The following is a 24,144-nucleotide window of genomic DNA, read 5'->3' on the forward strand; positions in this document are numbered from 1 at the left end:
CCAGGAGGAGAGCAAAATTTCAGAAAGTTCTTCAGATAAATCATAGAACAGATACTGGATGGCAAAAAAGAGCGTCTTGTACTCCAGATTTAACTCCTCATCCTGCAAACAGGTCCATGCAAGCGCACAGGCCTTACAGCTGAAAGATCTGGGTACTATTATCAATGAGCCATATAATCAGTGTTCCTAACTTTTTCACCCCTTCAATTTTAGAGCACAGCAATTGGTTTTCTAGTCAAGAATCTGCTTAGCAAACATGTTAAGTGCACAGAAAACTATTGAATAGGATCCTTTTAACCTACAGCAACTTAGCATAAATCAAGCATCTTAAAGCTAGAACAATGTATTTATCAGTTCTGAGTCGATCTACTACTTAGTTAAAATGTGGAACTCTTGTCATATTTCACTAGACATACATACAAAATACTACTTTACATGGCTGTGTAAGTGAATTTTTCTGTCCAGTAAGGTCTAAAATGGATCTTTTCATTGCCTACTTCTTAGTCATGTACATCATAAGACAGAGACATCCTTTTCTTATGTTTATCATTTTGATAAACATCCACATTATATTGTAAGCCTTCTCTCTATCATTGTTAACTCAAAATTTGTTACTGTAATAAATCTAAAATAAACAATTAGAATTCCTAATGTATAATTTTTTCCATTAGCATCTGTCACTACCTGAGGTAAGTGATACGGAATGCAAAAAAGTCATTGTTAATGCACCATTAAAGGCTGTGATTTCATAACCGCAAAAGTCAAGAAATTGAAGGTTAAGATTCCCATGGCAACGTTAGCCATGCAACCCTGTGCACATGTAGCAGTTTTTATTGCAGTTTGTTTAATATATGACCTAATAGATGCTTAGTGTGGCTCAAAGTACTGAATACAAAACTGCTCTTATTATTATGTGGATAATAAGGTGTTTCCTTAATTTCATCCAAAATTCATCCAAAGAAAAGTATCTGCTTTCTGGCTGAATCCTTGTTAATAAAGAAAGAAGGTAGGTTCCAAAATTTGTTCATTAATTTGTCTCTTTATTCCATAAATTTTCTTCTGATTATCTTTTCAAATGTGACTTTTTTCCATAATAAATTATCCAAATTTTATTGTACCAATACAATCAAGTCCATTTTCTCCAGTAGGCATCCTCTGTTCACATGACTTATTAAATAAGTGGGAAATTTAACACTTCCTTTTATACTATAGTTTACATTTACTGGAAGACTCAACAAAAATACCAACAGGGCTCAGAGTAATTGTAAGGATACTACTGCCGTGGTATAATCTGCAGATTTATATTTTGATAAAAACTTTGCTTCTATCACCAAGGCTTCTTTTCTCATTTTCATAGTAACCACCAAACCATGACCCCTGCTCAACAAGAAGGACCTGGAAATGTTAATCCTATTGTCATTTCTAGAATTTATTACTGTAATTTATTATAATTGGGTGGGATTTTCAGAGAGTGCTCAGTGTTGGGAAAACTCTGTCACACTCTGCTGTTACTCAAGTCAGTGGGAGTTTATAAGTTTTAATGGAGCACAGTTAGGATGACACTGCTCTCTTTTGAAAATCCCACCCGTTGGGTCTTCAAGTTTGTGTGGGGAGAAAAGATTGCATCCAATACAGAATGCTACTTCCACAGTCATTGCAGGTTTCAGATTATTTAATATTTCAGTTATCTTGAAATCTATTCATTGCTGCTAGTTAACATTTGGAAACACTTCAAAGAACTTTTGCGTAGGTACATATTAAATTTCTAAATAAGGTTCTCTCTCTGATTTCTTATATTCCTATAATTCTCTAAGGTCAGAATTTGTTTCCTATGTATTGGTTTACATTAAATATTTTAGACATGCTTAGGGCTGAAGCCTTTATGCCTGTGGTTTGAGAATCAGTTTCCTAAATATATTGTGGGAGCAGAATCTGTTTCATCTTTTAAACTAAAATCAAAGAAATACTGTCCATATTTAATGTGCCTCATAATTGTATTCGGACAATAAAGCTTCCTGAACCTTTTCTGTAAAAGGCTGTGTCTAAATGTATTATTATTGTTACATTATATGATAGGATTGGGCATTCCTCTTCTTACCGACAGGGACTTAAGCATGCAGACCTCATGGTAAGAGCAGGAGCCAGGACCCGGAGGTCAGCAACAGAGACAGATGCTGTCAAGAATCAAGCCAAGGTTCAGAGTCAGAATCAGGAATTGAGCCAAGGATCAGAGCTGGAGCCAATAGCTAAGTGTGAGGCATAGAAGCAGGGATCTGGAACAAGGCAGAAGGGCAGGAACAGCACAGAAAGGCAGGAACAAGGATGCTCCAATGTAGTAGCGAGCCAGGGATTCGCATAATGTCTTAAACAACTTTCTGTGCCCCCTTCTGGCTTATGTAATGATTCTCAGCCAGTCAGAGAGCTTGGGTGTCTCCTGTAATTGGGAGTTTTGTGGGTGGCACCTACAGTGAACTATGGTCCACCAGCCCACACTCTCCACTGGTAGCAGCGAGTTGCCAGGTGGTGGCTGTGGTTTGAGAACTGCCTGGTGACCCATGGACCTGGGTTCACATCACCTCCCCCATTTAGGGTGCCATCTGGGTGTCAGTGAGCTGGGTTTCCCTGGTTGTTTTTTGTGGAAGGTCTTTTACCAGGATAGGGGCATAGAGACATTTTCTGTGGGGTCCAGGAGAATTCTTTAGGACTGTAACCCTCACAATCAATCAAATGCCAGAGTTTACCCAGTCTCATTCTTGCATCCAAGATCTCGAGGATGACATATTCATCATGACCTTGAACATGTAGTGGCTCAGCAGGAGGGCAGTTGGTAGTGATGAGAAAACACGTTCTGTGTATGGGGCTTTAGAAGATATGTGAAATGCTGGGTGGATTTAGAGAGAGTGGGGCAGGAGGAATTCAAAGGTAACTGGATTGATTTGTCAGCAAATTAGTAGGGTTGCAGGAACTTGTAATCCAGTTTATGAGATGGCCTGTCTGTGTGCAGCTGTTTGGTTAAAAGCCACACCATCTGACATACGGAAAAAGTGGGCCCTTCATGTCACTGACAGTCTGCACATTGCTTGTAGCTTCTCTTGGCCTTGTCTACGTGGGTTTTCAGGTCATTTTGGATCCGATGGATCTGTTGTACACAGACTAAGGCTGCTGGGCTGAGGGAGGTCATGGGTACCAATTCTGGGTAAAATTGAGAACCCATATTTTGACAAAAAGGGATTCTGTCTTGTAAAGGCATGTTCCGCATTACTGTACATAAACTTGGTACAGTTGTACTGGTGGTAGTACCACAGGTACAGTTCCAAATTTGTTTTGTCCTTTGTGCCTGACCATTTGCCTGGGAATGATAGGCACAGGACTATTGGACTTGGGTAACTCTACTATGAAATCTAGGGTGATGACTGCCCAGGGGTTAAATGGAGTCTTGAGAGTCTGGAAGAGGCTGAGGGGTTTGTCATGCAATGCCTTGGGGTAGGCACGTGCATTACAAGAGATAACACAGGCCTGCACTGTGGCTTGCATGTGAGATCACCAAAAGAGACAAGGAAATAGGCATTGGTTCTTGAATCTGCCAAAAAGTCTTGCCAAGGTGAGTCATGGCATACTTGCAGGGCTATAATTCTTGGAGGTCCAGGAGACGCGTATATGCGCCCTTTCACATAGGTTATCCCATCTTGGATGCTGTGGGAATGTCTAATTATGGCTTCCTGCTCATCAGAAGGAATCTCCTGAGCTGAGGTTGATCACCTCAGGGCAAGAAGGTCTTGGCAGGGGATTTGCCCAGAAAGTTATAAGGTTTAAGAATGTTGGAAGTTTTGGGGTTCAAGACCATCACAGTGTAGTGTTCTCCTTTCCTGGACAGAATATTAACTTTGCTACTTCTGGTCCCTGGAACGAAAGGAGATTACGGGCATGTCTACACTTACTGGTAGATCGGTACTGCTGCAATCGATGCAGCAAGTTTTAATTTACTGGGTCTGGTGAAGACACGCTACATCGATGGGAGATCACTCTCACATCGATTTGTGTACTTCACCTCCCCGAGACGCATAAGGGAAATCGACGGATGATGCTCTCACATCAACACAGCGCAGTGTAGCCACCACAATAAGTGGATCTAACTATGTCGACTTCAGTTAAGTCATTCATGTAACTGAAGTTGTGTAAGTTAGATCGATTTACTGCGGTAGTATAGACCCTCCCTACAAAGTTGTAATGTGAAAAAAAACAGGGTGCATTGGATTTGCTGTGGGTTGAGGGCTTTGGCCTTATGCAAATCGTCTAAATTCTTATGGTCGGTGTACACTTGGATGGGGTACTAAGCCCCTTCCAGATAGCGGCACCACTCCTCAAAGGTGGTTTTGATCACCAGGAGTTCTTTATCCAGGATCTAATAGTTTTATTCTGTGGGAGTGAGTTTCCTGGAGTAAGGGGCCATGTTTCTGGGAAAGTACTGCCCTGATCACCATGTTAGAAGTATAAAAACAACAAGGAGTCTGGTGGCACCTTAAAGACTAACAGATTTATTTGGGCATAAGCTTTCGTGGGTAAAAACCTCACTTCTTCAGATGCATAGATGTTAGAAGTATGGTAGTGGAGGTAAATGTAACTTTCAATTGCTCAAAGGCATTGTTGAGCCCTGGGTCACCAGAGAAACTTAGGGCAGTGACAAGGCAATGCACTCTGAGAACCTCGGGATACATTTCTAATAGAAATTTGCAAATCCAGGAAGTACTCTAGTTCTCAGATGTTCAGTGGAGCTGCCCACTCCAGGGCCGCTTTCACCTTACAACAGTCCATCTCAAGATCCTCAAGGGATAGGATGAACCCTAAGAATTTTTAAGGAGGCCTGACCAAAAACACACTTCTCCAACTTCGCACAGAGGCCATGTTGGCATAGCCAAGGACAGAACAGACATGCATGGGTCCAGGCCGCATTCAGGCCAATAAAATTATCCACTGCACCTGAGACAACAAGGGCCTGCTGCATAGAGATTGAAAGGAAGCATTCTGGGACACATAGCTCAACTGATACTTGCAAATGCAGTTGGTCGATGGCACTCAGCACTCATTCAGGATAGGACCATGGCTCAATACTAAAGGGAACTGTGAAGGTATAGGCCCCCCACTAGCTGAGAGGAGGCTAACAAGCTCCTCTGGGCCTATGCTGCACTAATGAGGGGTATCAGCACAGCTTGTTCACCCTGGAGGAAGAGGGGCTTATAAGGGAAGCCTACCATAGGAAGGGGTGGTGATCGGTAAGAAGGCTGCTCCATGCAGAGACTGCAAGTAACAGAGGCAGGACATCCAAGGAGGAGAGAGCCATCAACCACACTGTTTCTGGAGCTGCCCCGGCTGACAGCCAAGTAACACACCCCAGGAAGAGAGGTGGGGGTTAAACCCCTTGAAGAGACAATAGATTTTCAGAGACTGAGCCCATAAAGCCCTATCCAGGGCTGTCTTGTGAGGCTGACCCCTGTTCCAGCTAAATCCTCCTCTCTAACAAGGGACACGGAGAAAGAAGAACCGGTCCTCTGCCAGGGAGCAATTATCCCAATAAAACTCCCCTAAGTGCAGCCATTGGGAGAGTAGAGATGGAAAATGAAAGCCAGCGGGACCTGGGAGGGGTCTAGGGAATCCTGCCCCCTCCTACAGGAAAATTTTGTCAAGGTGCTCATGCCAGTGCCCTTTACCAGGCCTGGGCTGGCTTGTTTTCCTGGATCTCTTTGGTTTGGGTTCCTCAAGGAGGAATCAGAGATAGCAAGACACAGTTTGCCACAATAGAAGTACAGGTTAAAATGTCACCATCACTCCCTTGACTTATGGAGTGGGACCCAAAAGTGGTGGGCGCGGCTCCATCTTCTTTCTTCCTGACCTTCATTCAGCTGATTGTCTATCCGGATGACATGCCCAGATCCAGCAGAGTCTCAACTCTAGCCAGACCATTCTTGATCTCATCCAGCAGGCCCCACTGAAACTGGAACAGCCGGGCTGCTTATTTCACTGTGTGTCCAATGTGAGATAGCAGAAATGTCCTGCATAGGAGGCAGCAGGGTTGATTTGACATGATTTGTTCTTGACAAATCCATGCTGACTGTTACTTATCACCTTATTATCTTCTAGGTGTTTGCAATTTGATTGACTGGCCTGTAATTCCCTTATTCCCCTTTTTATAGATTGGCAGTATATTTTCCTTTTTCCAGTCCTCTGGAATCTCTCCCATCTTCCAGATTAAGAACTAGCTAAATGATAGATCTCAAAAAAACAGTTGTCAATTGGAAATCATCCGGAATGGGAGTGTTTCTGCAGGAATCAGTATTATGCCTGATGCTATTCAACATTTTCATCATGGATCTGGAAGTAAATATAAAATCACTGCTGATAAAATTTGTAGATGACACAAAGATTGACAGAGTGCTAAATTAGTATGAGGACAGGGCAACTAACAGAGAGATCTGGATCACTTAGTAAACTGGGCTCATTCAAACAAAATGCATTTTAATTAGATCTTTGCAAAACTCAGAATTTCCCTTTTTCTGGAAACATCTATATTATGACATTTGTTTTCTTTATGAATTGGAACAACAATATTTTTGAAATTTCCTGTGAAACAGAAATTGTGAAAAAAAAAATCATTTCAGAAACATTTGAAAATTTTGTTCCAGTTTTTCATTTTAGTTTTTAAAATATTTTACATTAATTCATGTCAGTAGTAGCAATGCATAGTATGACATGTCAAATCATGTCACAATATGACAACATAATCAAAATACTATTTTTTTTAAAAAATAATAATAATAAAGGGTAGATGCTACATAACACAGATTGAAACATCTTATTTTCCAAATCAAAGTGTTTGTGTCAAAATGAAACAGTTTGACAGTGTAAATATAAAAAAGTAACAGAATATTTCAAATGTCAATATAAAAAAGTAACCGAATATTCCAACTATTATGACATAATATGACATAACCTGACGTGGTGTATACACCCGGACTACTACTCCTAACAGGTTATGAAATAATGTAAGAATAATAGAAATAACATAAAAAAGAAAAAGCCCATAAAATGAATTCTGAAATTATAACCATTTGAAACAATTTTTTTGAAACTTTACTGAAATGAAATGAAAAGAAAAACCATTTGAGGAAAACGTGGGGGGTTGTTGGTGGGAAATTTCTTTTTTTCCAGAGGAGCATTTTCCAACAGAAAACTATTTCAACAGAAATTTTCTGATCAGCACTAGTTTTAATATAGTCCAATGAAAAATTATGTATCTAGGAACAAAAAGTGCAGACCATTCCTACAGAATGGGGTATTGTATCCTGGAAAGCAGTGACTCTAAATAAAGATTTAGGGATCATAGCGGACACAGTGACCATGAGCTCCCAGTGAGAAGCTGTGGCAGAAAGGGCTAATGTGAGCCTTGGATATACAAAGAGGAGAGTAGTGAGGAGAAGTAGGAAAGTGATTTTACCTCTGTATATGTCAATGATGAGACTGATACTAAAAAACTGCATATAGTTCTGGTGTCCACAGTCTTTAAAAGGATGTTAAAAATTGGAGAGGGTACAGAAAAAAAAAGCCACATACATTATTCAAGGGCTGGAGAAAATACCTTACAGTGAGATATTTAAAGAGTTCTATATGTTTAACTTATCAAAAAAGAAGATTGAGAGGTGACTTCATTACATTGCATAAATATCTTCACAAGGAGAAAATACCAGGGCTCTGTAAACTACCAGAGAAAGACATAACAAGAACCAACAGCTGGAAGTTGAAGTCAAACAAATTCAAATTAAACACTCATTTTTAATGAGAGTGATTAAGCACTGCAACAAACTCCCTTGGGAAGTGATGGATTCTCCATCTCTTGTTAGCTTCAAATCAAGACTGGATGCTTTTCTAGAAGATATGCTTTAGTTAAAAACAAGTTATGCTTTAGTTAAACCCAAGTTATAGGGTTCCATGCGGGGGTATCTGAGTGAAATTTAATGGCCTGTGATATACAGGAGCTCAGACTAGACAATCAAATGATCCCTTGAGGAATTAAACTCTATGAATATATGAATTCTGTAGTATTTTTCTATCTATATATTTGTCTTTCAGTATCTTAGTCCATAGATTTCTATATCTCATTCAGTTCAGAAGTGTTATTACTAACTTATACTTAAGGTTATGATTTTGTCATGGATATTTTTAGTAAAAGTCATGGACTGGTCACGGGCAATTAACAAAAAATCACGGAAGCTGGGACCTCTGTCTGACTTTTATTAAAAACATCCCAGACAAAATGGGGAAGGAGGAGGGTCAAGCACGCTGCCCCCACCCCCCGCAGCAGCTGGGAGCTGCAGGGCCCCCATTGCCCAGTGCCCCTGCCACCCTGTGGGGCTGGGAGCTGTGGGGGTTGGGGGTCCCCCGCCACTCACAGTGGCAGGGGAGCAGCAGGGGGCCCCCTGCCAGCACTGAGCAGCTCCGGGGTCCCTCTGCCACCACTAGCAGCTGCCAGGAGCTGCGGGGGGCCCTAGCTGCTCACGTCAGCTAAGCAGTTGCAGGGGAGCCCCTGCCAGCAGTAGCGGCTGGGAAGCTGCGCCCCCCCGTGGCCACTGAGTAGCTCCGGGGTCCCTCTGCCACCGCCACTGGCAGCTGAGAGGTCCCCTGGCTGCTGTCCCCCCTGCCAGCGGCGGCAGCTGGGCAGCTCAGGGGTCACCGCTGACTGCAGCGGCCAGTCAGTTGTGGGGGGTCCCACCACCCGCAGCTGCTGGGCACCTGCAGAAGGGTCCCCTGCCACCCATGGTGGCTGGGCTGCTGCGGGGCCCCCAATGTCCCTGAGGTCGCTGGAAGTCACGGATTTTGTGACTTCCACGACATAATCTTAGCCTTACTTATACCCAAGGTCTATTTTTTCTGAAGTTCTGTATTTGAGACACCAACGTTTTAAAATTTGGGCTTTTATACACATAATTTGAAGTTTTATTTACTTTCATTCTTATTTTGCCAATTTTTCTGTAAGAAGCACATCTATAAAGCAACATTTCTTTCCTGACATCTTGACAGAGGTTGACATGTGGGTTCAAACTGCGATGGCAGGTTATTGCTTGTTTCTATATTTACCTGTGTTGATGGTGCCACTGAATTATTTGATGAGGCAATAAATGTAGACCTAAGTACATATCACACTACGCTGAAGTACCTTCAGCTTGGTCTCTCTTACAGCTTACTTGTCACCTAGATACCTTTTCTGTTTTATCACCAGCAGGAATATAAAATAAAATGGCTGCAGCACTATAAAATTATTAGATAGACGTTTTGGGCTTTGTAAAACCAATGACATAGCTGTCTAAATTATCCCAGGATTGTTATGTATATTTGATGCTTTTGACATTCCACTGGTTTGGAGCTAGAGAAAAATAGATTAATATTTTTGTCTGATTATCACTCGTAACACAGCGACTGGACTGCATATGCACACATTAATGAATGAGAAGAACAATCTTCCATATGAATAGATAGCTAAACTATGACTAGCTCAGCACAACAATTACATTATCAGGAAACTTTATCAGATGGTGACACGAAGGCATCTGCAACAGGTATAAGCCAATCCAAGGCCCATTTTATTCATGTCCCAAAGTAATGTGAATCAATTGGGTTCACATTATACTGATAAGATAGCCTAACACACATTAACTGAGATGGTTGCAATACCTTATAAGAAACTCCAAATATCTATAAATGAGAGACTTTTTAAAGAATATATGGGGCCAGATACTCAGCTTGTATAAGTCTGTACAGTTCTACTGACATCAACTGAGCGATGATGATTATACCAGCAGAGGATTGGGTACCTAGAGCACCTAATTTACATTCTGTAACAAAAACATATCTTAATAGTCTTTATAACTACAGTAAAGATATAAATGGAAATGGCCAAAATATTGTGAGGCTAAAAATGCATCCGTTTTGACTCTGAAAGATATCACCACATGTTCTGTATTTAAGACTTGGACTTTCCTCAAGCTAGCATAGAAATGATAAAATATAAATTCATCACTTCATTAAAATTAATATTGTATATCAGACTTGAATACTCCTGGGTCACAGAGACATAGCTTCTGCTCAGGTGCCAAACAAATCTAGGGAATAAGGATGGGCAACAAAATATACTGTATTTTTGTAGGGATCCAGTTTATATTTGAAAAATGCAATGCATTTTTAAACCAAAGGAAAACATGACCCTTTATAGAGACTTTTGAATAAATCCCAAAGACAACATTAAAGCAGTGTAAATTGTTCAGCTAGTACCAATACATTCATCTGCTCTTTAAAAGAATTCTTGCCATGTGGATTTTTCTTAGCTTTCTCTTTGATAGTTCTCTCTTTTTTAGAAATCCAAATAGTTACTGTTATTTATTTTTCTGCCACTGACATAAGACAATGTCTGAGATTTTTTTAATGTTGTTATTAACCATGTTTATTTCCTCCATTACAGGCTGTAATAAGTTTTCAGATATGCCTGTTAATTATGCTGAGTCCTAATATTTTGGGAAGTTATGCACAAACTGCTAGATGACTAAGTAACTGGTGGATCTTGATAATAATCAGTAATTATTTTTTTCTTATCTATTTGCCAGAGCATTCTTACTTTAAACAAGGAATTTTGCAAGGGAGACTATTAATTTAATTATTATAGTGAGACGCAGGGTGAATAAAAGTCAATTACTTGAAAAAAAAGTTTTTAAATTCTTGTATTTAATTCAAATTTTGTAATTTAAATTACATCTATTTTTCTCTTACAATTAAATCTGAAATTATGATAACCTATCTTTAGCCCTACAATCTAGTAAAATCAATTAAGTTAAATTTTAAAAAATATTAAGCAGTAGACATTTGTTGCCAAAGTTTAAAGAAAATCTAACCATTGAACTGGTGACAGCCACTGCCAAATCAGCTGGGACCAGAGTTTGTTGAAGTGCTAAACCAGCTTTTGACAACAGTAGCCTCTTCTGCAGATGCAATGAGAATATTTTCTTCATTTCAGTTTATTCAACTACTTCAGTTCAGTGATTAGTTCATTCAAAATTAAGAAAGCAACTGGGAACTTAAAAAAAAGCAGGAATGCTTGTTTTCCTCTTTCAATCTACCAGTAGAAACTAAGTGTGAAAGGATGAGATCTATTAGTTCTAAAAGTTTGAAGGCCATGGTGACCAGAAACAATCAGTTCAATTCACTAACTACAGATATTTCTTTTAATAAATCAGTTAGTTTTAAATGCAAAACAGATTTTGATAAGAAAAAAATAAGTTTTCTGTATCCAACACGTTTGAAATAGTTTTGTGTAACGAATAAAAATGTGGATTCCAATATCCATCTAAACAGAGTTTGATACAAAACATGAGTAAAAAAAATAATCATCTAGAAAATAAGAAATGCATCATTCACCATTTTCTAATCTAAAATAATAAAAATGTAAAAATAAAAAATCTTTAAAAATGTAAATTAAACTATATAATTGCTAAGATAAAATTGTATGTCTCCTCTTGGTGAGCAAAGAAAAGTACTAGCATGCAAATCAACATGTTTTAGTGGTTACTGACCAATGAAAATCAATCTCTTTTTAGGAAAATTGAAAATACAAATGCAAAACAAGATTAAAATTGATGATTTAAATCAAGGTTGCTTCTTGCTGATTCAAACTTGTGATTTACATCACTTTGATTTAAAATCAATCCACCCTGATGAGAAGGGAGTTGTTAGGGTAACAGAAACATTTTGACTCTATCCTCCTACCAGTCCATATAGGATACTCCTGAGGGAATTCTCTGCTACTGCACACATGCAGAATTCATGTCCCCTGCACATTTCTTTGCTTCCCAGCAGAAAAATTACTTTCTGATAGGGAAGCAAAAGGAAGCCACAAGAGCAATCACATGCCCTTTCCCAGCAGCACAGACACGTTGTTTCGGGTGCCCCAAGCAGCTGGCGGAGAGGTAAATCACTGCAGGGCAGGCAGGGCTGGGGATGCCCTACCCGGTGGCTCCTACCCTGCACTGGGCTCAACTGCTAGCCCTGGCTGGGCTGGGGGAGGACAGGACTTCTTCTTCCTCTGCAAGGAGTGGCCGGGGCCAGGTAGGACCCACCCCTAGACCCCACCCCACCTGCAGGAAGCTGCTCTACCCCAGCTCTGCTTCCTGTCCCCATCACTCCTCCGCAATGGGGAGAGGGGTCAGTGTACAGGAAGCTGGTCCCTCATCTGCCCATCCCTCATGCATCCAGCCCCCTGTCACCCAACCTCCCCACTGAGCCTCCCTCTTCCCCCAGAACCTCCTCACTGAGCCCCCTGTACCCAAACCCTCGACCCACCAAGGCCAACCCCTGCACCCAGATCCCCCCCACCAACCCCCACCTTACCTGCATCTGGCCCCCCACCCCCAGACCACCCCCACTGAGTCCTCCACAATTGAACCCCCACAAGTCCCCCACACTCAGACCCCCCAAACTGAGCCCCAAACAGCTGAACCCAGACCTCCACCCCACCCAGCACTCAGACATCCAAACTGAGCCCCCCCCACACACACACAGATGCCCCTTGCCAAGCCCTATCCCACCACACCCCCTCTGCTGAGCCCCAAACACCTTCACCTGGACCCCTCTGCAGAGTCCCATTGCCCCTGCACCCAGAACCCTCAATAAGCCCTTGTGCATCCAGATCCCCCCTGCACCCTGACTCCCCACTGAGCACCCTGCACCCAGATTGCCGCACCCAGAACCCTCTCACCCCACACCTGGATCCCCCCCCCCCACTATGCCTCTCCACACTTGCATCCTGCCAGGCTGAGCCTGCCTGCCCACACGTGGTGCGCCTGGCATGGACGGGCAGGTCCCTGGGCTGTTTCTGGGGCAATCCTGGTCCTTGCACTGTGTCAGGGTCAGGTGCAGCCTCACCACCAAGTCTGTGTCCCAGGGGACAGGGAGGGGGCTGCTGGGTGATCTCCTACCATCGTGCAGTCAGTGGCCTGTGCTCCCTACTGCCATGCTGGAGCCTCCACATTTATTTACTGACAAATAACACTTGTGAAATTTAAAATATTATGCACAGAATTTTTATTTTTTGGCGCAGAATTCCCTCCGGAGTAATAGGAGAAGAACTGGGGAAACAATGGGAACTTTCCAGACTCTGTAGAGTGGCTCTCCTAAGTGTATGAAGCCTTTGGGTGAGTGTAGGAATCCTTCCCCTCAATCCCCACTCAGGTAGAGCACTGTGAAGAGGAGGAATTTCCTTTACAGAGGTATTCACTGAAATAATCACAAATGTGAGGAAAACTTCATGCAGTATGAAGGAGTTTCTGTTTAGCCAAAAATATCATGATCATAAGAATGAGCAGAGAAAAAGTGAGCTAAACTGTAGATAATGTGTGTGATTGTATATATGGTAGTCTAATGTGTACAGTGACACATGGGGTCTAGGTGCTCTCATTTATTCTCATGCAAGTCCCTTTTCTAGAAGAGGGTTACTCAAGTGTAAATCAGAGCACATTTGGGGAATTTATCCCCCTTTTTACTAATCTGTTCAGATTTGAAATTAATTTCAGATTCATGATGAATTAACTTGAGCAAATTACTTACAATATGCAGATTTGTTTAAATGATTAGATTTATACATTAGGGGACATTCCAGTCCTACTATCAGTCTTTCTTAGGAACATAGGACATAGTACTGGAAGGGATTGCCTGGATCATTGAGTCCAGTCCCATGCTATCACAGGAAACCCTGTCATAAATTTATCAAGCTCCATTTTAAGACTAGTCAGTTTGTTCACCCCCACTACTGCTATTGAGAGTGTGTTCCAAAACATCATATCACCTGTCAGGATCAGGTTGTGAGAGCTGCTCAGTATCATGGCTGAAGATCAGATCAATCTGGGGCCAGCCCAGGTCAAAAATGCAAAGTGAGAGTCCATAGCCAAACTGAAATTGTGAGGTCAGAATCGGGGTTGGGCTGGGTCACCAGGGTCAACAATGGTCATAAGCTGAAGACAGTAAACCAGGTATCAGGAACCAAGCCTAGATCAAGAGCTGAGAGTCTGGGATGAAAGCAAGTCACAGCAAGGAGTGGTGAGGCAGGATCTAAGGCAGACAAACACAAGAGGTCTGAGCTACTCAGGCAACTCCCAGAAATGGCTTCTTGGTTTATATGGTAACAACCAACCAAGGAATCACAGAGGGCTGTTGCTCATGTCCCTTAGGGCAGGACTTCCTGCAGGACTTAGCCTCTCAGAGCTTCTTACCTAGGCCCCTGGTGGTGACAAGGAAATGGCACCTTCCTTAAACCTTGCCAGCACTGGTTCTAGGCCCACGGCTTCCTACATCACCTTCCTCTTCAAGACCCTCCTTTTCAGGATGGAACTGGACCAGGCTTGTCTGAATGAGCGTCATGAAACTTTCGTACCAAGTCTGGGTGTGGACATGGAAGGCAGGTTCACAAGTGTACTCTTCAAGTCCATGTCCTTCCCAGTCTATTAGGTAATACTTGTGTCCTTGGGTGCATCTGGAATCGAGGATAGCATGCACCTCATATTCTTCCTGGTCTTTGACTGGCAGCGGTGGAGGAAGGGTTCGCCAGGAAAGGGGTTGTCAGCATAGGATTTTAGCAGGAGCACGTGAAACATGGGAGTATCTTGAGGGATTGGAGAACTTGTAATTTGAAAGTGACTGGGTTGACTTGCTGACATATCCAAAAGGGTCCCAGGAACTAGTGATCCAGCTTGCGGGAGGATCTACTGGACGGAAGATGCTTCAAAGTGATCTAGATTTTCTGACCTAGAGAGGGACAAGGCCTCTTGGCACCACTAGTTGGCATACCACTTGTAAGCTCTCTTTGCATTCTGTTGGTGGTCCTTAAGATCCTCCTGGGCAAAATGGATTTGTTGGACCCAGTAGGAGACAGCTGAGATCAGCGATCCTGCTGGTAGTGCCAGGTGGAACCCATAATTTGGAAGAAGGGGCTCTGTTCTGCTGAGGGGTGGTCTGCATTGTAGTAGAAAAACTTGACAAGTGGTAAGAGGTTGTATCAGTTGTTATGATGATAGTGAAGTATCTGAGATACTCTTCCAGTACCTGGTTCACCCTCTCAGACTTTCCATCTAAGGATAGTAAGTGCAGATGTCCAGCAGTCACAGGTTTTTGTGCCAGAAGTGCAAGGTAAATTGTGGACCTCAGTCTGAGCCAATATAGTCCAGAAGCCCATGAAGACAAATACCATGTCTTATCAAGAGTTGGCCAGTAACTTCATCAGAGGGTAAGCAGTTTGAGAAGATGAAAGTGAGCTATTTTTGTCAGACAGTCCATGACCATCAAGATGACAGTGTTACCGTCAGAGTTGGGGAGTTCCACAATGACATTTAGTGAAATCAATGTCCAAAACTTTGTGGATGTTTCCAGGGGTATCGAAGTACCAAGGGGCATGGTTCAAGTTATCTTGGTGCAGTCATAGAGCTCAAATGAATCTACATAGGCTTGAATTTCAGCCTGCATGTGGAGCCACTAGAAAAAGCAGGAGGTTGTGCAGGAAGTGTTATGACAACCAAAGTGTCCTGCCAGTGAGGCATCATGACAAAGATACAGTATCTCAAGGTGGCAGCCCCCCCAGAGGGACATACAGACACCCACTGAAATATGTTGCTCCATCGTGTTCAGAGCAGTGCATCTGGGTACCCAAGTGCTCAGGAAGTGGTTCTTAGGCAAAGGAACCCTCCTTTGAGATGGACCAAATAAGGGAGATCAGATCTTGATGAACTGGTGCCTTGAGGAAATTACTGGGTTTGAGACGGTATGGTGGCTTGGCGGTTGGTTCCTCGCCGTTCTGGTAGTACTCTCCTTTTCGTGATAAGGCTCAGATCGGTAGGTGACAGTGAACTTGAACTGAGAGAAACAGGGCCTACCTTAGCTGCCTTTGGTTTAAAGCTCAGGCCTTGCTGAGATGCTGGAGGTTCTTATGGTTGTGAAGATCTGTACAGGGAGCAAAGCCCCCTCGAGGTGGTAGCACCAATCTTTAAATGTTCCTTATCTAGTATTTCATAATTTCTTCCTGCTGGGATGAGCTTGCAGGAGTAAAATGCATAGGGTTGCAAGACTTGCTGTGTCCAAGCTTCTGCGAGAGTGCTGCTCCAAGGGTCACGCTGGATGCATGAGCCTCCAATATGAAGGGGTAGGTTGGGTTGGGGAATACCAGGATGAGGGCCATCACAAAGGTGGATTTGAACTGAATGAAGGCATGCTGGGCTTCAGATGACCAACTGAACCAGACAGTCTTACACAGTAGTGAAGTTAGGAGAGCTATTTTTTCCAGAGAAGTCAGTGATAAACCACCAATAAAAATTGGCAAAACCCAGTGTGACGGTGCCCTCCATAAGGCTTTATGGAATATGCTTATGAATGTATATATGTATACTGGAACAAAGGTCAGTCACGACAGGGGGTGTGAGTGATTGCTGGACCCAGACTAGCAGGGGACTAGTCTGTAAAAGGAAGCTTACTGGAACTGGTGAGGTTTTATTTGTATTCAGTTTCTTAGCCATAGACTTGCGTGTTCTATTTTATTTTACTTGGTAATTCACTTTGTTCTGTCTGTCACTACTTGGAACCACTTAAATCCTACTTTCTGTATTTAATAAAATCACTTTTTACTTAATAATTAACCTAGAGTATGCCTTAATACCTGGGGGGGCAAACAGCTGTGCATATCTCTCTATCAGTGTTATAGAGGGCGAACAATTTATGAGTTTACCATGTATAAGGTTTATACAGGGTAAAACGGATTTATTTGGGGTTTGGACCCCATTGGGAGTTGGATATCTGAGTGTTAAAGACAGGAACACTTCTGTAAGTTGCTTTCAGTTAAGCCTACAGCTGTTAGGGGACGTGGTTCAGACACTGGGTTTGGGTTTGCATCAGGCTAGCGGGTCTGGCTCAAACCAGGCAGGGCACCAAAGTCCTAAGCTGCCAGGGCAGGAAAGCAGGGGCAGAAGTAGTCTTGGCACATTAGTTGGCAGCCATAAGGGGGTTTCTGTAATCTAACCCGTCACACCCAGCAATTCACGGCGTTCTGGGGAGTCGCCTAATCGTAGATTGCTGTAATATTGTGGTGATTCATCTGAATGCCCTCAGAGAAGATGATGTAGTCCAAAAACTTGATGCAAGACCAGTCAAAGAAGCATTTTTCCAGTTTGGGATACAGATCATGCCTCCACAGAACTTCCTAGAACAGACTGGACACAACAACAGTGTTGGCTTTGGTTCTCTAAGAACACCAGGATATCGAGATAAATGATGACATAGTGATCAAATATATACTGAACACATCATTTGTGAAGCACTGGAAAGTTGTAGGGGCGTTGTTAAGCCAAATGGCATTACTAAGTATTCAACGTGTCCGTTCTGGGTCCATCCACTCATCTCCAACCCTTATATACACTAAGTTGTAAGCTTCCCAAAGGTCTAGTTTTGTGAAGATCCTGGCCATTTTCACACACTCTAGCAATTCCAGGATAATGGCAGAGGATACTGGTTGTGGATTTTCATCTGATTTAGGGCTCAATGGTTCACACAAAGGCACAGAAACTCATCCTTTTTCTGTATAAAAAGGACTGGGGACCCTAATGGGAAGACAGATCAACTGATGAATCTTTCTCGAGATTTTCTCAGATAAAGGGCCCAGTCCTCCTGACTCTGGTTCAGACATGGTGAATATTTGTCCATATAGGGCCTTCACCCCAGGCTGCAAATCTACGAGACAATCAGGGTCCCAGTGTGGGGGCCGGATGTCCACTTTTTTTCTCAAAAACGTTGTGCACTCCTGGTATTTCTTGGGGGACAGGGGGTCCTGGACTCAAGGAAAGTTCTTTCTGGCTGGCCCCCACTACCCTGCGTTTCCCCTTGGGTAGTAATTTTCCTTCCCAAGGGAGAGAGATTGGCTTGCATGGGAGCTGCAGGCAGACTTTTCAGCACAATTCAGAAGAAAAGTCGACGCACTTCCCTCTACAGGAAATACATGGGTCACGCTATTCCAATCATGGTATACTGAGTATTACTGGGAAGTGTGTTATGCTTATAAGAAGCACACGGGATCTTTTTTCAGGGGAAAAGGCAATATGCTGTGTTTATTGAAGGTACAATTATCATATGCATTCAATCACACACACACACACACACACACATTGTCCCACCAGTCAATGTTATAGTTACCAATCCAGAGTCTGGAACAATCTAGTGGCCAGCTATGTTGATCACGGGTAGGTAGGAGCCGGGTGTGACGGGTTGGATCACAGAAACCCCCTTGGGAGCTGCCGCCTGATGTGCAAAGACTACCTCTGCTCCTGTTTTCCCTGCCAGCTCAGGACTCCAGCACCCTGTCTTGCTGAGCCAGACACTCCTGTCTGCTCCAACACAGACCCAGGGTCTGAATCACTTGCCCCCAAGCTGCACGTTTACCTGAAAACAGCTCACAGAAGTGTGCTTGTCTTTAGCACTCAGATGCCCAATTCCCAATGGGGTCTAAACCCAGATAAATCCGTTTTACCCTGCATAAAGCTTATGCAGAGTAAACTCATAAATTGTTCGCCCTCTATAACACTGATAGAGAGATATGCACAGTTGTTTGCTCCCCCAGGTATTAATACATACTCTGAGTAAATTACTAAACAAAAAGTGATTTTATTAAATACAGACAGTAGGATTTAAGTGGTTCCAAGTAGTAACAGACAGAACAAAGTAAGTCACCAAGTAAAATAAAATAAAATGCGCAATCTATGTCTAATCAAACTAAATACAGATAAGTTCCTCACAAGTTCCAGAATGCTCCCTTTTACAGGCTAATCTCTTTTCAGCCTGGGTCCAGCAATCACTCACATCCCCTGTAGTTACTGTTGTTTGTTCTAGTTTCCTTCAAGTATCCTGGGGGGATGGAGAGGCTCCTTCTTTAGCCAGCTGAAGACAAAATGGAGGGGTCTCCCCCGGGTTTAAATAGACTCTCTCTTGTGGGTGGAGATCCCCCTTCTCCCTCCTATGCAAAGTCCAGCTCCAAGATCGTGTCCTGGAGTCACCTGGGCAAGTCACATGCCCCTGCATGACTCAGACTTTACAGGCCAAAGCCATTGTCCACATGGTATCTTGCATGTCTCCAGGAAGACTTTTTATGTGGATTGGAGCATTCCAAGATTCATTGTTCCCCAAGTGTTTCCTGATCAGGTACTTAACCTGGTGAATTCCTTCCTAAAGAAGCTGACCAAATGCCTCACAAAGCTTACTTAGAAACCAAGCAAGCATACAGCCCATATTCTTAACCTCAAGTAGAAAATGATATATATGTACAAATAGGATGAATAGATATAGTAGACCATAACCTTTGCGGAGATATGTTACATGGCACAGGCAGCACAAAACATATTCCAGTTATATCACACATACATTTATAAACACCCCCCCCATAAAGCCTTATGGGGTACACTGTCACATCGGGTTCTGTCGGTTGCCACACGATGTTCTGGGGAAGTCTTGGCAGGACGAACCCAAAGTTTATATAGTGATTTTAAAACCAAGGCACCCTGTTTATATAGTGATTTTCCTTCATTGGGACCAATGAGTTTTGCACCGTCATGCTGTAATCAATTGTTGTTTGAAGAGTGCTTGTTTTCTTAAATTGTCCTTTTCATTCTTTATTTTGTTCTTTCATCAGTCTTTCAGGGAATTACCCCATGCTGGTTTTGGTCACAGCTATCTTGTCCCCATTGATAGGTGCCTGTCTCATCTTTAGAGTCGTCAATCTGCCCTTTTCTGACATTTCAATAGGGACGTGTTGTAATCTCCTGGCACCCTTGTGTCTGTCCCCGTTCCTCCCTAGAACATCTGGTCCGGTGATGGACTTCACACTTATTTTCTAACACACACATTCCTCATTCACACACAAAACAGAACTGATTTACGCAGAGCATTTGAACAAATTGCAATGCAAGAGAAAACAATCATTGCATTCTTTTACTTATTTTAAAATGCTAAACCTACAACAAAGTAGTGACCCTAAAAGGTCTGTTACTGCCTTGAAATCAGCTCCAGACACAGATTCTGGCTGATGCATCTTTACCAGTAGCCCATTAGGCCATTCCTTTCTGCTTTCAGAAAGGGTGGTTGGTGGGATATGGTCAAATCATATACCAATACATTTAATGCATGCTACATTATTATTCTTTATTTCTCATTTTAAATTATACAAAGTACAAACATAAAATCCTACTACTACAAGTGCAGAGCATGGATCTTATTGAAGTGCAATAACTCATGGCGCTCTCCCACTCTGGCCTCTATGGGAACAGTTTTCCGGGTTACTGGACCAGACGACATGGGTGACTTATCGATTGTTTCTACCAGGTCCAGTGAAGGTTTTGGCTGAAGGGTCTGGGCTACCTTTGCATCTATAATATTGTCAGCAGCAGCAGAGTCGCTCATGGATAATGCAGGGGAACTGACCTCAGTCCCTCTAGGGTATGTAACTGAAGTGAAATCTGTAAGTGTGGAGAGGCCCCATGGGGTTTGGGTTGGGTTCGCTTCAAAGGTGGGGGGTTGGTGCCTCCGTGATGCCTCGGAGGGGCACCCCCTTTTTGGACCTGGGCTGGTCACTTTCCCAATTTCAGTCTGGATGGAAGCCAGCACTTTGGCCATGGTCTGAGCTAACTGGGCCTGTAGTGCGAGATTCTCCATCTGCAAGCAGGTAGCTTGTTCCTGGGGGGGTTGGGTTGCCTGGGAAATGCAGGTGGAAGATGGACCTGCCCTTCAGCTGTCTATTGAGGGATTGGCAGAAGGGCAAAGTCTGGAAGTGACCTGAACAATGTATCAGATTCGGGTCGTGGGCAGCCTGTGGGCATAGAGTGAGCTATTCAGTATCAGGGATGAAGGTCAGAGATGAATCCAGGGCCAGGCCAGGTCAAAACTGCAAAGACCAAGTCTGTCACCAAACTGAAAGTGTGAGGCGAGAATCAGGGTCAGCCCAAGCCAGGGTCAGCAATGCTCTTAAGCTGAAGACAATACACCAGGGATCAGGGCAGGGAGCTAAGCATAGTCAACAGCTGAGAATGTGGGATTGAGAAGCCATGAGACAGGAAGTGCGGAGGTCTGCATTGCTCAGACAACTCCCAGAAATGCCTTCCCAGTTTACATGAGGAGTGCCAGCCAATTAGGAAATCACAGAGGGCTATCGCTCATGCCCCTTTGGGTGGGACTTCCTGCATGGCTTAGCGTCTCAGTACCTCTTAGTGGCAACCTGCCTGGGACTCTGGTGGTGACAACAAAGCGGCACCTCCCTTGACTCCTGCAGACACTGGTTCTATCACTCTTCTGGTGGTTAAAAACTTTCCCAACAAGAAAGGAAATGGGCACAAAAGATAGAGCAATCAGCTAAAGAAGTGCCACAGTAAGGAAGTCCACTGAACAAAATATTAGTGGGAAGAGAGCTGTAACAGTGTAATAAATCATGGGGGAGAGCTGTAACAGCAGAGATGTAGTCAGATAAGTGATAATCACAAGAGAATGTGAGTGAGAAAATTACCTAGGAAGAAAAGAGTGTTTGCTGTAAGCAAAGAAGCCTGGCAGCTAAAAAGGAGATAAATAAGAGAGGAAACAAAAAAGTATTATCCAACAGAAAAACTTTTCAGCCTTTGGGAAGAAGGTCAGCTTATGCTGATCTCACAGATGGAGGGAATAGCTCAGACTTTATTTAGTGCACTGAAGTATTTCTATTTGCCAGAGTTAACATTACAAAATAACTGAGGAGGTGGAGAAGATGGAAGTGGTAGAGTGTGGGTGTCAGGGATGCTAGAGAGGAAGAAGAGGTTGCGGTAATCAAAACTGGTGCTGATCAGCACCTGAACAAACTTTAGCAATCTGGATGGAAAGGAACAATTGGATTTTAGAAATGTTTTGGGGAAGTACAGCAATATTTTGACACCACCCCTACCCTTCTTGATCAAATAATATTCTTGATCAAAGCTACTATAGCAAGTGCTTACTTGGAAAAGAAGTATTTACACAGTATTTTGTATTAGCAGTTGTCCAGAATGTGGTAAATGTTTTGTCCTTTTTGAAAAAGAGTTAATAGCATTATTTACTTTTAGTTTTCATTCCATTTCCCCCTCACTTGTGTTTCTTTCTGAATCCCCGCCTCTTGCCATCCACACAGTCTTTCTTTCTACCTGCCTCCCTAGGTATAATTCCCATATGAATGTTCCTTTTCAGGGTGGCAGCTCCAATCCCTCTGGTAGCTCTGATTCCTGCGGGAGGATCCTGCTCCTCATCCCTCCTAGCAGAGGTAACTAGACAAGGTCTTTCATGTTTCCAGCTACTTTTACCAGACTCCAGGCTGCTCTTCACACTGAAGAGCATGAAGACATTTAAAAGCAATCATAAACAAGGAGAAGCCAACATCATGTCACTTACCAGCTATTGCAGACTCCCAGGAAATGATCTACAGACCCCAACTGGTACATGGAACTCACCTTGGAAATCTCTGTGCTAAATAAGCCCTTTCCTTCCTTTGTGTTGACATTTTTTCAGATATTTCTAGACTTATTTCCCTCACCCATCCCTTGGCACAACTTATCCAAGTTATCATAGATGGGGCTGTTAGCATCACCTATTATTAAGACTACTCAATGCTTTTCACATTAAGACCCTGTTTTCAGTAGCTTATAACTTTGCTAAAAAACTTTAAATGTTTGGTCTGAAATTTTCCGTGGTGGTTGTCAGCCTCAGGCTGAATTTTTCCAGAAAATTTCAGTCTAAATGTTTCAGTCATTTCTGAGAATGAAGCTAGGTAAAATATTTTGCCCATAGACTAGACTATCAGGATTGGAAGGACCTCAGGAGGTCACCTAGTCCAACCCCCTGCTCAAAGCAGGACCAATCCCCGACTATTTTTTTTGCCCCGGATCCCTAAATGGCCCCCTGAAGGATTGAATTTACAACCCTGGGTTTAGCAGGCCAATGCTCAAACCACTGAGTTATCCCTCCCCCCAGAGTTCTGGAAATCTTTTCTTTAGGAAGCTCTAGCATATCCATGCTTTGGAAGAGGGACTTTAAATTTGGCAGGATGGTCACCCTGGTGTCAAGCAAGCACCTTTTGTCATCCCTGTTAATCTTTTCAAACTTTAGTCAAGTCATAAGCCTTTGAAAAACAGCGATTTGCATATGTTCAGTAGGCATTTGCTAGGGCTTAGCAGCTAAATACCCTGAAGATTCCATCAAAACAAAGCATGCTCCAGCCTGGGGCTGCTGCTGATGGCTTTTCCTATTGTTGCAGTTCTGTGCTGGGTCCAGGCACTTGAATTGAGAACTTGGAGACTTGTCTCTCCTGTGCTCTCAATAACCCGCCCTGCCGGACCCAGGCAGCATGTAGGGGGAAGTTGCCTGATTTATGCATTATGATACAGTCTTTAAATTAAACGATCACATACTTTCTACACAGGATCCCTGCCTCATTAAGTATACAGGATGGAGCTCCTCTGGGGATGAAACAGGGTTGTGTACCGAAAAGAATGTTTTCTGTGGGACCCCTGCTTCATTTGTTGCAGAATTTGGAAGGTGTATAGTGAATGAGGGGAGGGGACTGCAGGAACAGAAAGGAGGATCTCACAGTTACGGCAGCTGAATGCTGCCCTCAATAATGGGATTCTATCCCGGCCTCTGCCACTGGTAACTGTGTGTTCCTCGTTTTCTAGGTGCCTACCTTGAAACTCTGGGGTCTGATCTGCAGAAATGTTGAGCATTCATAGGGTCAACTGAAGTTATTAGGAGCTGGGATTGTAACATATACAGTGCTATATAATGCCAAGTAATCTAAACAACCAGATCTTAGGTGTCTCATATTGGACACCCAAAATTAGTGGACATTTTTTACCTTAGTCTCTCTGTGCCTAAGTTCCCCATCTATTCCATGGAGTTCATACCATAGCTTCATCTCACAGGGGTGTTGTGAAAGTAAATTAATTAATGGTGTGAAGCACCTAGATACTCTAGTGACTAGTGCTATAGAAAAGAAGAGGAAATTAATAATTCTCTCTTCAGAGCAGGGTTTGAATAGTGTGCAGT

General features: G+C 43.0%; 1 protein-coding gene across 2 annotated transcripts in view; it reads right to left on the bottom strand.

The window, feature by feature from the left end:
• NALCN (sodium leak channel, non-selective) overlaps positions 1-24,144 on the bottom strand; it is a 348,982-nt gene that overhangs the window by 280,526 nt on the left and 44,312 nt on the right. The window lies entirely within an intron of this gene.

The sequence above is a fragment of the Terrapene carolina genome, unplaced genomic scaffold (genome assembly GCF_002925995.2).
Source record: "Terrapene carolina triunguis isolate 2854851 unplaced genomic scaffold, T_m_triunguis-2.0 Scaffold21, whole genome shotgun sequence".
Lineage (NCBI taxonomy): Eukaryota > Metazoa > Chordata > Testudines > Emydidae > Terrapene > Terrapene triunguis.